At 38.7% G+C, this 15,368-nt stretch overlaps 1 protein-coding gene across 4 annotated transcripts in view; it reads left to right on the plus strand.

Annotated features, from left to right (window-relative positions):
• grik2 (glutamate receptor, ionotropic, kainate 2) overlaps positions 1–15,368 on the plus strand; it is a 147,328-nt gene that overhangs the window by 127,694 nt on the left and 4,266 nt on the right. The window lies entirely within an intron of this gene.

The raw sequence follows: 15,368 nt of genomic DNA on the forward strand, positions 1-15,368 counted from the left end.
GTGCCCCTTACGTGCAGAGATTTCTTCAGATTTTATGAATCTTTTACTGATATTATGGGCATTAGATGATGAAATTCCTTGCAAATGTACTTTGCAAAAGAGTCTTAAACTGATGCACTTTTTAACTATGCAGTTGTTCCCATAGTGGTGAACCCCACCCCATCCTTGCTTGTAAATAACTGAGCCCTATACCGAATCATGACACTCACCTGTTTCCAATTAACCTATTAAGACATTGTTCCAAAAAGTTTTTTTTTTTTATATTGGCTTTCAGTCTTTGTTCCCGCTGTCCCAGTTTTTTTGGGGGGGAACTCTTTGCAGGCATCAAACTAAAAAAAAAAAAAAAAACAACAGACAAAAAAAAACAAACAAGAAAAAGAGAATACAGATTTTGGAATAAAAAAAAACATTTGTTTGAATATTCAATGAATTGTCTTTGTTGTGTATTCCATCATAGATAGGTTGAAGAGGATTTCCATTCAACGTATTCTGTTTTAATTCGCATTTCGCATAATGTCGCAACTTCATTGGAATGCAGGTTTGTAGAAACACCCCAAATATATAATAAAATATATTAGAGTCAAAGTGCTGGCAGTACACACATTCAACAGGCTAAAACCAGACACTAGCACAATGCTTTTCATGTTGCATGATCCATGTCAAAAGTCACAAAGATCCTATTCCACCCCTTCTTCTATCCACTCACCCTGCACCTGCTCCTTAATTAATAAAACATTTTTAGACAGTTTGTTCTCAAGAAAATGTAGTTTGATGTTGGATGAAAAGTAGAAAAAGTAGTTCATGGCTGGGCAGCCGGCGCCATATTTGATCCATCCTACAATGTAATTTAAAAAAGGACTAAAAAAAATGGGGAAACTGTATCCACAACAAATACTTTTTTTGTCATAACACTAACAGCTAAACATTTCTGAGGTCAGTGAATGTGAGACTTCAAGTCATGGTAAGTGATGGAAAGTCATATTTAAGGCGGCATCTCACCAAGTGGCGAAAGCGTGTGAGTGTTAGCAAATGTTTTTTCATCAGGGCTCGTTATAGGTTGCAAAAGGTGGCAAAGATGTTCGTTGTATGTTGCCATTCTCTTTCACCTGATTTGATCAAAAACATCATCACTGAATGAAAATCAAATCATTTTAAGCTCTCCTTACCATTTTAAGTGGTTCATTGGGTGGCGCTCTCTGCGCTCCGTGTAATAGCATAGGGGCGGGGGGTGTTGTCAGGTTTATGACGTGTACTATACTATTATAAATTGCTTCATCTATTGTCATTCATCACAATGATAATTGAGCATTTACATTCTTATGAATCTATGTTAACGTTTAAATTTTAGGCATTAGTCGTAATAATTGTTTTTTTTGTAATTACAGTGTACTAAAAGTTTGGGTTTTTTTGCCAATTTTGTGGTGCGCACTAAAGCGACGGCTTCCTTAGCTTTCGTCTATATTGCCAAATAGGCAAGTCGAACCTGAAGCACAGCAGTCTCACGAGAATTTTGCATCTCCCAGGGCTACAAAAATAGAGTGAAGGCACATTCAACTCATCCTTGCCCCGAGGCTTGTTGCCTGGAGGCGGGGCTCTAAAGTTGAACAGTTAGTACGCTTGTAAATACTAGAAAATAAATGCTGAATTTCTTGTCATATTTTGATATCATTAATATTCATATTTATAATAAGAATCATACCAACAAGCACGGAGGAAAATATTGTGTGGATGGAATGATAATGAGTGATTGTTTAGTGGTACACTTACATGGCTTTCATGCAGACATTGTAGGTTCATTTCCTACGTAGTAACTGCATGAATGTGAATTTGAAGTTTCTGTATATGAGCCCCGTAATTGACGGATGACCACTCCAAAAATTAGCAGGGATGCATTCCCGTTCACTGCGATCCTCAACAGGATAATTGGTATAGAAAATGGGTGGTATTTAGAATCCATCCTCTTCAGGGTCGCAGAGTTCAGATTTATTTATTCATTTTTTTTAAAACACTAATAATTTTGTGAATGTTATTTTATTTATTTAAAATGAAAACATTCATTTAGTTAATAATTTAATTAGATTTTATTTTGAGGAAAATATCAATTTAGATAATGAATAATATAAGTTTAATTCATAAAAAGACATCGCTACAGAATTACCAAGACAACCAAACTCTGCCAAGATTAGCATTAAACTTCGGGCATTATTTTTGGGGGGGGGGGGGGGGGGGGTGGACACAGTGTATAACATCTCTTCATAACCCCCCTAAACTGCAGTGGCATCTTCTCATCCTCACATTACACTTCCACAAGGTCACACTGTTCATTTTAGGGCCAGTGTGAATTGTCTCTAAAAATGATAATAAATAGCCCAAAAAAATAAATACAAGTTGACACCTAAATTATTCTTCCTTCTTATAGTTGGCCCCTCAAATAACACAGGACAAGATAACAAAGGTCAAGACATCTCAGTCTTCTACACTTGCCAATAACATTTAACACATTTTCATGTAAAACACAGAATTGACACTTGTTAAAGGTAGCAAGAACAACACATTTAAAACCAAAAACTTTGAAATCAGGCTTCAGGTAGAAACATCCACAAGTTTGCTTAACCGGATAGCTTTTGATCTGCACAGCACCCTAAAAGTACCTGTTCAGTTGATCAGGTGGACAATTAATACTTGAGTGAGAGCCCCATCATCTCTTGGTAAGAACAAGAACAACTGTCGTACCAAATACAAATCATTCCAAGAAAAAAAAATGCTGCATATGTGCTAAATGTCCTGAATGTTTGTCCAAACTGACAAGTCGATGCAAGGTTATTTAAGGCAAGGCAAGGTAGCTTTATTTCTATTCAGGGGTGCACATAAATATTTTGGTGTTCTCCTCAAGTGAGTACCGGAGCATATTATTTGGTGTTCTTTTTTCTTTTTTTCCTCCACCAACCGGCCTCATGGAAGTCTTGTCGCACATCTGTACAAGCTTAGTCATTTTGTTATAACTGAATGTACTTTTTTTTTTCAGTTTTCACTTTTTATTTCTTATTTATAGCAACATACCAGGCAGCTTATTAAAACAAAAACAATTAACTGTTTTACAATAATACATTAAATTAATATTTTTATTTGTAATCGGCTAGTTCTTACTTGCAGTGTCCCCTATTTTCACAGACTGTTGAAGCCACAGCACAGCGACACGTGCCGACACGTTATCGTTTTGCCAGTGCCTCTCCTACAACCCGTTTGACCCCCATCTAATGCCAAATAACGCCATAACAACGGTTTTTCATACACAACGCGCCACAACAAGTAGGACTGTGCATGTATATCAACGCCTTGCTTCGCTTTTTTTTATTTTTCAATATTGGTCCTCAGAAGCAATCGTTTTGGCAGCTTTGAATTGAGGCGGCATAGTCTGATCCATTATTCTAGTGCACACAAGCACGGTGACAGATTTGAACAAGAGTGCATTATTCAATTTGCAGTGCTCTCTCGCACCACTTATAGGCCCCCATGTTTATATAGCACATTTCATACACCAGGCGACTCAATGCGCTTCGCTCAATGCAACGACACAGCAACTAAAAGCATATACAAACAACAGCAAATGACATTCAGAAACAAAGCAGCAAACCAAAATTAGTAAAAGAATATATATTGACAGCTCATATTAACAAAAAAATTAAAACTGTGTCTCTATATGACATTTGAGAGTACAGCCATTTCCAATTTATTTTGCCATCCTTTTTTTTTTTTTTTTTGAGGTTTTATGCTTACACAAAGTTCTCTTCACCTTGAAACGTACCAAGTTATTCAAAGCCTTCCCTTAGCTACAGAAGGTTTGATTTTGGAAGAAAACAGATGCCGTCATTCTTTCCCCATTTAAGTTGAGGACACAACAGAAAACGTTTTATTATTTTATTATTATTTGTATTAATGCGTTGACACCTTTTTGGTCTCTTATCAAAACATCGCCAACTCATCGCCAGTGAAACCAGATAGAAATATGTTCTTTCTAAAAACCATCAAAACAAGTCACAAACACGAACACATTTTCATACATCTCAATGAAGAAGATGAAGAAGAAGAAAAACATTTTAGAAGAAGATTGTAATGAGTTTAACTACTGTTTCATCATCTGCTTTGGATAGTTGCAAATTACTGGGTTTGTAAAAACAGCCATAGACTGAGCAATGTAAGCAAATGCTACTGAATATTTATGTTGGACCAAACGGTGTGCCTTGGAAACGACTTTGTAGCCTTGTTCACATTTGTTCTTGAATTTCATTTTTTTGTTTGTTTTTGACATGGCCAGTATAATTTCATTCAGCTTTCCAAAGAGTGTGTGGTTAATAAGTTAAATTCATGATTTCATCAGGTGGCAGCAATTATTTTTTTCACGTGCACAAGATCAACATTTTGAAACTCGGGGAAAACATTGGAAAATGCCCCCAGTATAATGTGGTGAGTCGCGCCTTTTTATTCTTTTCGGTGTATTTTCCACCGGCATAGAAAATTACAGCAGACAGTCAGACAGACTTTGAATTAGTACCCTCAAAGTGAGAATTGAACACGTGCTGCCTGCACAGAAGTCAAGCAAGTGATCCATATGTGCTAATCAACGTGAAGCTTATCTTAATAAACCACAAAAAAATTGAAAAAATAAAAATCATTTTGTGCTTCACGAAAGAAAACAGAAACGTATAGATTTGTTTCTATTTTTTCAATGTGTTGTTACGTTGTTGTTTTTTTTAACCACGTAACTGGGTGTCGACTTGAAAAATTTAGCATTGAGTATCTCTTTGTTGTTTTGCACATGCTTGATTGCACACTCTGCAATTTGCATTTTATAATTACTTCTGTTCTGTGACATTAGACAGAAGCAAAAATAGCATCTCCTCATTTCAGTACTGGGGATGAGCTTTGCACGCTCATATAGACTGATGGTAAATGCTAAGTGGAGTACATTTATATAGTGTGCCCAAAGAACTTTACAAGCTTCACATTCATCTATTCACACACAAAACTATACATCAATGGTGTGTACCATGACTGATAAACTGTTTCATTTTTTTGTTTACATTAGTGCTGGGCAATTAGTTTGAGTCGTTATTTAGATTTTGACTTCTCTTGATTTTTAAAACGAGAAAAATCGAAGAAAAACGTATAAATGTGCACAACAGTGTGGTGCGTTTGCTAGTTCCTAACTTTGTAAAAATAACCTGAATGCACCATGTTGCTTACAAAGCAAGCGTGTAGCGTGTGATTCTGTCTTCCTGTAGTATGCATTAAGATGTTTAATGACACCTTAATTGGAGTTTACTGTAAAACTAAACACACAAGTAATATAATTATCTAATACATAATCATCTAATCTAACGCGAATGCAAAGTCAATGTAAAATCCCATTGACATGCTAACGTTAAATTAGCTTCGACGTCGGGAGTGATGTCCCTTTAAATAACGGGTATTCACACACAAATGCTGAACAAAGACACACATACAGGTACGATAACATTATTCAAAGGCACAAATTCTTCCCAATCTATGAAACTGTTCTTATATTAGTTGAGTTCAATCACAATTTTTTTTCACAACACTTATATAATTGTAAGTGTGTACTCCATACATGCACGGCACCACACTGCCCTTGAGAGGCCAACGCGTGCACAGCACAAAATGCCGGTATTTTTTTATTTTTGGTAATTTTATTTTACTTTCCCTTTAATTTATTTTTCTCGTTGTCTTTTCAAGTTATACATGTGAGTTGTATATTAAGTTTTCAAGGAATTTTTCTTTCCACAAAATTCAATGATACAAATATCTAAATGCTTTTTTTTCTTATACCAACATACATTTTCACATGATATGGCACGAAATACGATACCCAAGGCCCAAGTTAGCTCAGTAAGTCCCATTTATTGTGAAAGATAGAACACCAACATAAGATAAAATAAATAGGGCCAGACCGATTAATCGGCCGGATGATTATGGCCCTTTCAAACAACGGCCAATATAATCAGCCACCAACTGTTTTTAACTTTATGAGTTCTAAGCATTCACAACAGTTGTACACAAGTAACACTGGTCTCATTGTGTATTACACATAACTCTAAATAACCGTGTCCTTAAATATATATAATGAAATTTGTTGATAGACATGTCATTCAAAAAAAAGAATACTTTGAAAAAAAATGTTTTCAACTAATTCTTAGGTGAGCATTGCAAGTTGCACAAAGAATTGAACAGGGTGTTTCAACTTTACACACAACTTAAAGTCGAAATTTGTTTAAGAAAAGTAAAGACAGTGCAACATAAATGTGTTATATATTATGTATATTCAACTACTCGTACCACAAACACACATATGCCAAGGATTAATAATGTCCTATAACTTCATTAATGAAATAAATTGTGCCACACAATGCATTCATTTTTATTTATTTTTTACGCACAATATAGAGACCAAACAAAGCAACGCAATTTCTAGATTTTCTAACTGAGAATTTTGAACTAGCTAAGGGTAAATACCAGATTTCTTGCTGTAAAGCGTGGATGCCCACGTTCAGTCCTCAAGACCCCCTAATCCAGCCTGTTTTATATATCCTTGTCCTACAACATACCTGATTCAAATGATCAGCTTGTCGCAAGCCTGGCGATCCTGATCATTTGAATCAGGTTTGTTGGAGGAGGGAGAGATATAAAACACACTGGATGGGAACTCTTGAGGACTGGACTTGGACACCACTGCTGTAAGGTCTTTGTCAACATTCTCTCTGATTTGGTCAATGTCATAGCATCCATCCATCCACTGTCTTCTGTCTAGCCAGAGCCGGGTAACAAGGGGCATCAGCTTTAGCAGGGAAACCCAGACTTGCCTCTCTCGCCAGCTGCTTTGTCTAGCTCTTCTGGGGGAATCCCACGGTGTTCCTGGACCTGCCAGGAAACATATCTCTCGCTTTAAGTAGGTTGTCCAAGGGGTTTTCTACCAGTGGGACATGTACGTAACACTTCACATAGAAGGCGTTCAGATGGGACAACTATTCTGGCTCCTCTCAATGCAAAGGAACAATGGCTCTCGCTAAACTACCCTGGATGACCAAGCTTCTCACTCTATCTCTAAGGGACATGTCATGCAGAGGAAATAAAATATTATGGCTGCTTGTATGCGTGATCGTGGTGGTGATGTAGCTAGACCAGTAATTCAAGAGCTTTGGCTATTGGATCAGCTCCTACTTCACCACGACCGTTGCAGAATCCACATCCGTGCAGGCGCTGCCCCGATCCCCCTGTTGATCTCCATTCTTCTCTCATTCATGAGTAAGACCTCATTATACTTGGAACTCCACCACTTCAGGAAGGATCGCAACCCTGACCTCGTGAAAGCACTCCACTGTTTTCCCTATGAATACTATGGTCTTAGATTTGATGGTGAAGATTCACCTCTCATTGATTTACCACTTCATGCTCCGCTCCAGTGAGATTGTGGCTTGCTGAAGTCAACAGAACCATATCATCTGCTATAAGCAAAGACATGATATGGAGGACACCAAGCCTAACCAAATGCTTCAACTGTTCCTTGAAATTCTGTGCATGAAGGTTATGACTAGAATTGATGACAAAAGACAGCCTTTCCCAACCCTCACTTGAAACAAATCAGACTTACTCCCGGAAATACAGACGGAACTCTGACAACAGTCAAAGAAGGATCGAATAGTTCCTATCAAGGGTCCGGTAAGGTATACCCCATTGCTACCTCCTCCCCAATCTTTACCCAAGTGTCCAAGAACACAAGTCTGAAAACACGGACACCACCTGGTGCTAAATGAATGCTTGGAGACCCTTATGGTTGTTGTCTAAGGTCACAATGTCATTCCTCACGTACGCATTGAAGTTCCCCAGCAGAAAGAGGGATTCCCCAGCAGGAGCACTTTCCAGCACCTCCTTCTAGTCCTCCTCCCAACGTACAGGCATGGAAGCGTCGGACAATAGGAATGCCGACAGCAGCTCGGCACCTCTAACTGGGGGCAGCTTCAGTGTAGAAGCGATTCCAACCCCTCAGGAGGACTGGTAGCAGAGCCCAAATTGCGTGACTATATCTAGTCAGAATTTCTTGGTCATGCTCACCAGCTCGGGCACCTTCCATGCCAGAGCGGTGGCATTCCAAGACCCTAGAGCCTGGTTCTGTAGCCGGGGATTGGACCGACAAGGTCCTGGCCTTTGCCTCCCACCCAGTTCTCTAAGCACCCGCACTGCCTCTTCAGGCTCTGCCCAGCGGGACTCTATGAGTGCATGTCCACTAGACGCTCACCATCGAGCCCCACCTCCAGGCAAAGTAATGTCCGTGCATGTTTTGTGTCTGTACTTTTGTCATAACTTTCAAAGGATTTCTGTTATTCGTCATGTGAATTCTCATTATCATGTGTTTTTACTTTTTCTCACATTATATTGTCAAAAGAAAATCCTGTCCAATTGCTCCAGGAAATAGGAGGAATTCTACACAATTGATATTGACAAATGGATAGTTCAGTTGTCATCTGTACTTTTCCATGCATGCCAGGCTATGCTTGTTCACGATTTAAAAAAATAAATCCTCATATCCTGTAACATAAATTAAGGAAAAATATACAAAAAATGTATAAAATATGGCCCCACCCCCTATTATTAAATCTATGGTAGTAGGACTCATTATCCGCTAATTTACATAATTGACATTAAATGGATTGCCATCTCCTTGCTAATCTGTCAGATTTCCATGATTATGCCCTTCCTCCCTCTCCTCATCCGCTTCCTGCTCTACTCCTGTCCTGCCCTCTATTGTCTCCTTCCCTTAGCTCCTCCTATGCTTACTACTCCCGCTACTCCTCCTCCCCCTCTTCCTGCTTTTCCCAATCTTCTTGCCTATTGCTGAGGCGGCTGCAGACTAACCTGGCTTTTGGGGTGTAAGGACCACCGGACGGCTGTGTGTGAGAAACCCATCTTATCTCCCCTAACATGCACGCAACATGCATGCACACACACACACACGCACACACGCACACACTCTAAGAACTGCACATTTGCATGCTTATGGATGCGCACATGCACATGTAAAGGTGTGTGTTGAAAGAACAAGTAGAATCCCCTTAACAAAGTTGGAGATGACATGTAACACACGTTAACGCCCACGTGACGCATCATGACGAGCAATCTCGTAACAATAATAATAATAATAATAATAATAATTTGCCCTTTATTAGTCCCACAATGGGGAAATTCGAGATTCGAACCCAGGCCTCCTGGGGAGACTGGGTCCTGAACGCGGCGCCTTAGACCACTCGGCCATCCTGGCAGCCATATACAAGGCTCCCTGTTGTAATTCTGCCGTTGTAGTGATTTTTACCTCCTACTGCCAATACTACTAGTTCTATTGCAATTGTACTGCAAACCTCCTTTCAAAGTCAACATTATTATAATTTCTTTCTTTACAGTCAAATATTGGAACCCTTTCAAAGCACATTCTTCATTGAATACAATCATTATGTTTAGATGAGGTAGTTACAGAGTGGAAACTAGACATCTGGATCCATTGAGAGCTGGTGTCATTAAACACTGACCAGTGGTGCATTTTATCCAGAACCATTCTACTGCTTAACCCCCTTAAGCATCACATTTGAATGTGCAAAGCCATTTGACAAAGATGGAATATGATGGCATTTATGTGTAGATGCAGTGCAAGAATGTGACTGACAATTTGTTGGTTTCTACCAGAGGCTGCTTTTCACGTTACATGTTTCTACATTTGGCATTTCAGTGCTGTTAATGAGTTGCTTGAATTTGTGTATTTCTAAAATCTGCAGCATTCGTTTGATATTTTCTGCTCCCAGTCCTGGCATATTAACAAATGCCAGATAACCTGGAGCTGCATTAGCAGTTGGAGCTGCATGAATCATGACAAACCTCTGCAGTTAATGATTTGGTGATGATTTGGATCAGAGGATATTATCTATATTATCATGATATGCTTCATCACACAGCAGGGACTCACATAGAACACTCTAAAAAAAAGTCACTTAAACAATCCATACATTTTCTGGATGGATTCGAGTCACTTAAACTGTGGAGTATAAATAAAGTATACTTGCAGATCATGAGGTATCTATCTCTCTCTAGCTCTCTAATGTTGTTGTTTATTTAACTATAGGAAAACTATGGCCCAATTTCAATCCCACCCCTTACATCTCATCTTGTCCCTTCCCACTTGAAATGCACATTCACGACACGATGGCCCAATTCTTTGTAAACTTTAGGGGTAGGGTCACAAACAAGGGTTGTATGGCCCTTCAGCTCGAAGTCAGACCCCCAACCTCCCTAGATTCTACACACACCCCTCGGCGACAAATACAATGTCTGCACAAATAACAACGAATGAGAAGAAGCGGCAAACACATAGATGTAAGTAGATGTAAGAAATGTATTTGTGCTTCATAGACGTAACACTTGTGGTTTTATTGGATTTGGCCAGAGGGACTCCAGAGGCAGCTGATGGGTGCCGGTTGGCCTAACTGAATGCAGCCTTGGTGTGGGAGGCGGTTGACCAGGCCATGAAATAAAACCTCCGGACAGTTTTGCAGCTACTTGTCAAGTCAAACTCCATGCTTTCAGTCAGAAACGGTTGAGGTGCCCTCTGCAGGTTGGGAATCAGACCCTGAGCCAAATGGAAGAGTTCAAGTATCTTAGGGTCTTGTTCATAAGTGAGGCGAGGATGGAGCGGGTGATCGGTGCAGTATCTGCAGTTATGTGGACTCTGTATCGGTCCGAAGAGAGAGCTGAGCCGGAAGTCGAATCTCTCAATTTACTGGCCGATCTACAACCCTGCCCTCCCCTATAGTTACAAGCTGTTCGTCGTGACTGAAAGAATAAGATCCTGGATAAATAAGTTTCCTCTGCAGGGTGTCTGGGCTCTCCCTTAGAAATAAGATGAGAAGCTCGGTCATCTGGGATCAGAGTCGAGCCACTGCTCCTCCACATTGAGAGTAGCTAGATGCGGTGGCTTGGGCATCTCGTCAGGAGTCCACATGCCACGCCTCCCTGGTGAGGTGTTTTGGGGCATGTGCCTCTGGGACGAGGCCCCGAAGATTATCCAGGAGTTGCGGGAGAGACTGTCTCCCAGTTGGCTTGGGCTCAGGAGTGGCTTGACAATGAGGCTGGGGAGCGGGAAGTCTGGGGTTTGCTGCTTAAACTGCTGCACCTGCGACACGATCTCCGATAAGCGGAAGAGAATTGATGAATGGATGGTTTATGATATTACTGCACCTTAAATTCCTATAAGGAGAAGCTAAGACTCATAACCAAGCAGTACATTTCTAAATATAGTGCTTTATTAATTTTTTTCCATTTGTGTGATGTGTGTGCACTCCATGCACCTTCTTGCCTGCCAATTCCTACTTCCTGCATCACATTACAACATTGCCATTCTCCACAGTGCAAACAGGCCCTTCCTCAGAGCTGTGGCACAGCTGCTGATTGTTAAGCATCATAAAAACTCTGTAATCCAATGACCCTAAGATGCCGCTATCAATCCAACATACCACCAGCAGGCAGATTTGATGGCATGTGTCCCCTGAGCCTGAGCAGAGTGGGCCGGGTGCACTACAAAGCCTGGAGCCTGCATAGCTTTTACCGCTAAACCACTGCAGTGCCATTTAATTTTACTGATGGTGGGGGTGGGAGTAAATGAATAACTACCAACGCCAGTCTGCAGTGTGGATCTGGTTATCAGCAGTGTTTATTAATACACATGATGCATTTGTGTATGTACGGTTATACAGTAGATGTAAAGAATGTACAGATACGTCTCGATAAATTGAAATACGGTGGAAAAAAATATTTGCATAGTTTAATTAGTAAAGGGAAACATTTTATGTAGGGTCAAGAGACAAATTCATTATTTTATATGGACATTCTTCAAAACTAAAGCGGATGCATACTATTTAAGTGTCACTTTTTTAATTGAATTGCTAAAATGAAAAAAAAAAAAAGTACAAAATTTAAATTCATTCAGAATCATCTGTGTGTACTTAGGATAATGAATGCAGGTTGCTATTCAGTTATTTTTTTTTGTCTGTGTGTTTCTTCCAGTAACTATATTCCAATGAATGCAAACATTTGATGCAGAACAATCAAGGTTTCGATACATTGACAACTTCAGGATCTCAATTTATGGGGTTCTCCTTTCAAATCAACATCACTAGTCAGATGTTCTTCTGTAGTTTTGTAAAGTTCACAATGAAGGCTTGATACTTTCATATTTTTTATTTAAAAACTGGTCAGTATTTTATATTTTTCCCAAAGAAAACTTTCTTGGCCTATTATGAAAGTTAACATGGTTTGAGTTCCTGCGTTGAACATGCCATGTTCCTGCCTTATGTTTGTGTCACCATTCGAAACAAAAGGCCTAATTCACAAACCATTATTCTAAAGAAATGTGTTCTCAAATCCCACTTACATCCTTTGTAAGATGAATATGGCCTTGACCAATGTATATTCTTTGAAGATCGCTCAGAATGCAGTCCTTCAAGTATTTCATAATTGAGAGAAATAATTATGTTTTGCAATTCTCTTGTCTGAATCGTATTTGATTCTTTTTTGGTATGATTTATCCATCCATTCTTTTCTTGTACTTGTAGGACTCGTCCTCATTATGGTTGCCGGAGTCGATGCCATGAATACTCTTGACTGCTAGCCTGCATTCCTAGTCCTTTGTGCTGCTGTTGTAGGATTTAAAATATATTAATATTATACTGTATAGACAGTGTTGTAATGACATTTTTTTTCTTAAGAACCTTTCTCAGTAAGGAAATTCTCATTGACGTATTGGAAAATTTAGGTTAATTGATATTAGTCATGATGTTTGACTTTTATAATTGAGTGCCAAAATACCTTTAACCTTCACACTGTGATTCGTTTTGGCACATGCAGGGAGGGATAACAATTTCTATGGTCTTGACTAAGGGGGAAGAACTATGGCCATGCTAAGTTTCTTGATTTCTAATATTCGTGTCTTTCTTTCTTTCATTCTTTTTTTTTCTTTTTCAAATTTTGATTGTCTGTAACGTGTACATCAAATCGGCGTACTTCATTGCTGACCACATTTTGGATGAATTTTAAAAAATTTAGTCTGGACCAGATTAGTTTGAATATTTCTGTCATTAATGACAGAATGATTACATAAAATACAGATATTATGACTTTATTTTTATTAGAACTTGAAAGAGTTCCTAGGTGTCTTCATAGCATGTACATATACATCATATTTTTCATATAGTTGAATTTTGTATTTTATAACGGCCTGATTAGTCTTGAACAGTGAGCCAGCCCTCCTGTCACATAAACTACTAGGCCAATTCTCTACAATGACATCAAGGAGGGTAGATCTTGCCTGGTGGGTGGGCTCCTTTCAGCCGCAATTGTCTGCAGATTGTGTGCTTGCACCTACTTGCGTTCTAAAAAAAATGAAAATGAAAATTAAAAATAATAAAATTAAAAAACAAATTGCTATATAATACTATAAACAGTAATAAAAGTAAATTAAAAGTAAGCTGTTTATATAAGGTGTAGCACAGAATTTCATGGCATGTTTTCTCTGCAGCATAGGCATTGGTCAATTTGCATTGTACTGTAGCTTTGCTGCCAATATTTTACTGTATGCTACGGAGACATACTTTGTAGCCGTCCTTATATCCAATGAGTTAACAACCGCATAGAAGGGCTAATAAACGCCCATTAAGTGCTATTAAGGTCCACCATATGAGACCAAACGCTAAATCAGATTTAGTCTGAGTCCTTCCTATTCATTTGTATTCATATTAAACCAGAATAACGGAAAAAAAAATACACGAGTGAAATGGGATTCTGGGAAGTCCGATGAGGAACAATGTTCATAAATATGTCATAAAATTCCATGGGCTTGTTGAACACACTCTGCTCACAAGGAATCTTCCCATGTGGAGATACTACCCCTAGGATGTGTGTTTTTGTATGCGGGCGATCATTTCCTTTGGTGTAGCAATATAATATTTGAAAGTATATTGGAGAAAATGTGAGATATCAATATTTATACTCATAAAGTACAGTGCATCCAGAAAGTAATCACTTCATTTTTTCCACATTTTGTTATATTACAGCCTCACTCCAAAATGGAAGGAATAAAATTATATATATAGTCAGGATTGAGGGTAAGATGATTGCAGCTATGTAAAGGGAAATCCTGGATGAAAACCTGCTATGCCCAGAGTGGTTCAGGACCAAAGCACACAGCCATGAAAGTGAAGGAGTGGCTTCAGGACAACTTTGTGAAATTCTTTTGACTGACCCAAACTTGAATCCAATCGAACATCTCTGGTCAGAGCTTAGAGTGAGCTGAAGTTGGTTTCTAAAATAACTAAAAGGGGACTTCAATCAAACCTTAATAAATGACCCAAAAAATTCACATTGTTTTTATGGGGTGTTGTGAGTAGAATTTTGAGGGGGTAGGGGGTGAAAATATTCCATTTTGGGATGAGACTGTAAAATAGCAAGGTGCATCTGGAACGTTCACACTTATTCGCTTCTTGCACACTCTATGAATCGACTTTGAACCTCTTCAGGAGAAAGTAAATTCTATGAAATAACCGAGTGTTGACAATTCCCAGCATTCCACAATTCCCCACATTTTCCTTAGAAGTGCCTTCCTGTTGCTGCCAATTCTCTGTCCCGGCACACAGCCCTGTTATGCTCTAGTTTTTCATCAATAGTCACTGACTAGGAGTGTCTACAAACAACATTTTCACTTCTGATACGCTACAGATATTGCGGCCTCGTATGCTGTCCGATACCGATATAGATCCGATATGGTATCGGCAGGTGATGCTTTCTACATTTATTTTTTTTTAGTATGAAAAGAGTCTTGATTAAGGCAAAAATATTCAAACAAAAAATAGTCAGCAGCAGTCGGTATGAGAAAATATGACCCATTTATTCCAAATATTTGGATGACATAAATTAAATCTCAAAAAATAGAATTCACTGAACTTGAATAATTGCTGAAGTGCAAAATTCAAATTCAAGTTTACCTCAGTATTTTCCAAATCAGAGGGGCAGACCTGAAAACTGCACAAGCGGATTCTGGAATGGACTGCTTGTATATAAGTGCGAAAATCTGATATTTTGGATTTAGACCGATATAATCCGATACTGTAGTTTTTTTTTTTTGGGGGGGGCTGATATAAGGTGATATGATAACTGATGTCAATATCGGATAAAGACACCCATATAACTAACAATATTAAATGTTTCAGTTCTGAAATGATAAAAGAATAATCAATCATAATTCAAAACAACCATCATTC

This window comes from Idiotropiscis lumnitzeri, chromosome 10 (genome assembly GCF_059441095.1).
Source record: "Idiotropiscis lumnitzeri isolate Australia: NSW breed Sydney's pygmy pipehorse chromosome 10, RoL_Ilum_1.0, whole genome shotgun sequence".
NCBI classification, from domain to species: domain Eukaryota; kingdom Metazoa; phylum Chordata; class Actinopteri; order Syngnathiformes; family Syngnathidae; genus Idiotropiscis; species Idiotropiscis lumnitzeri.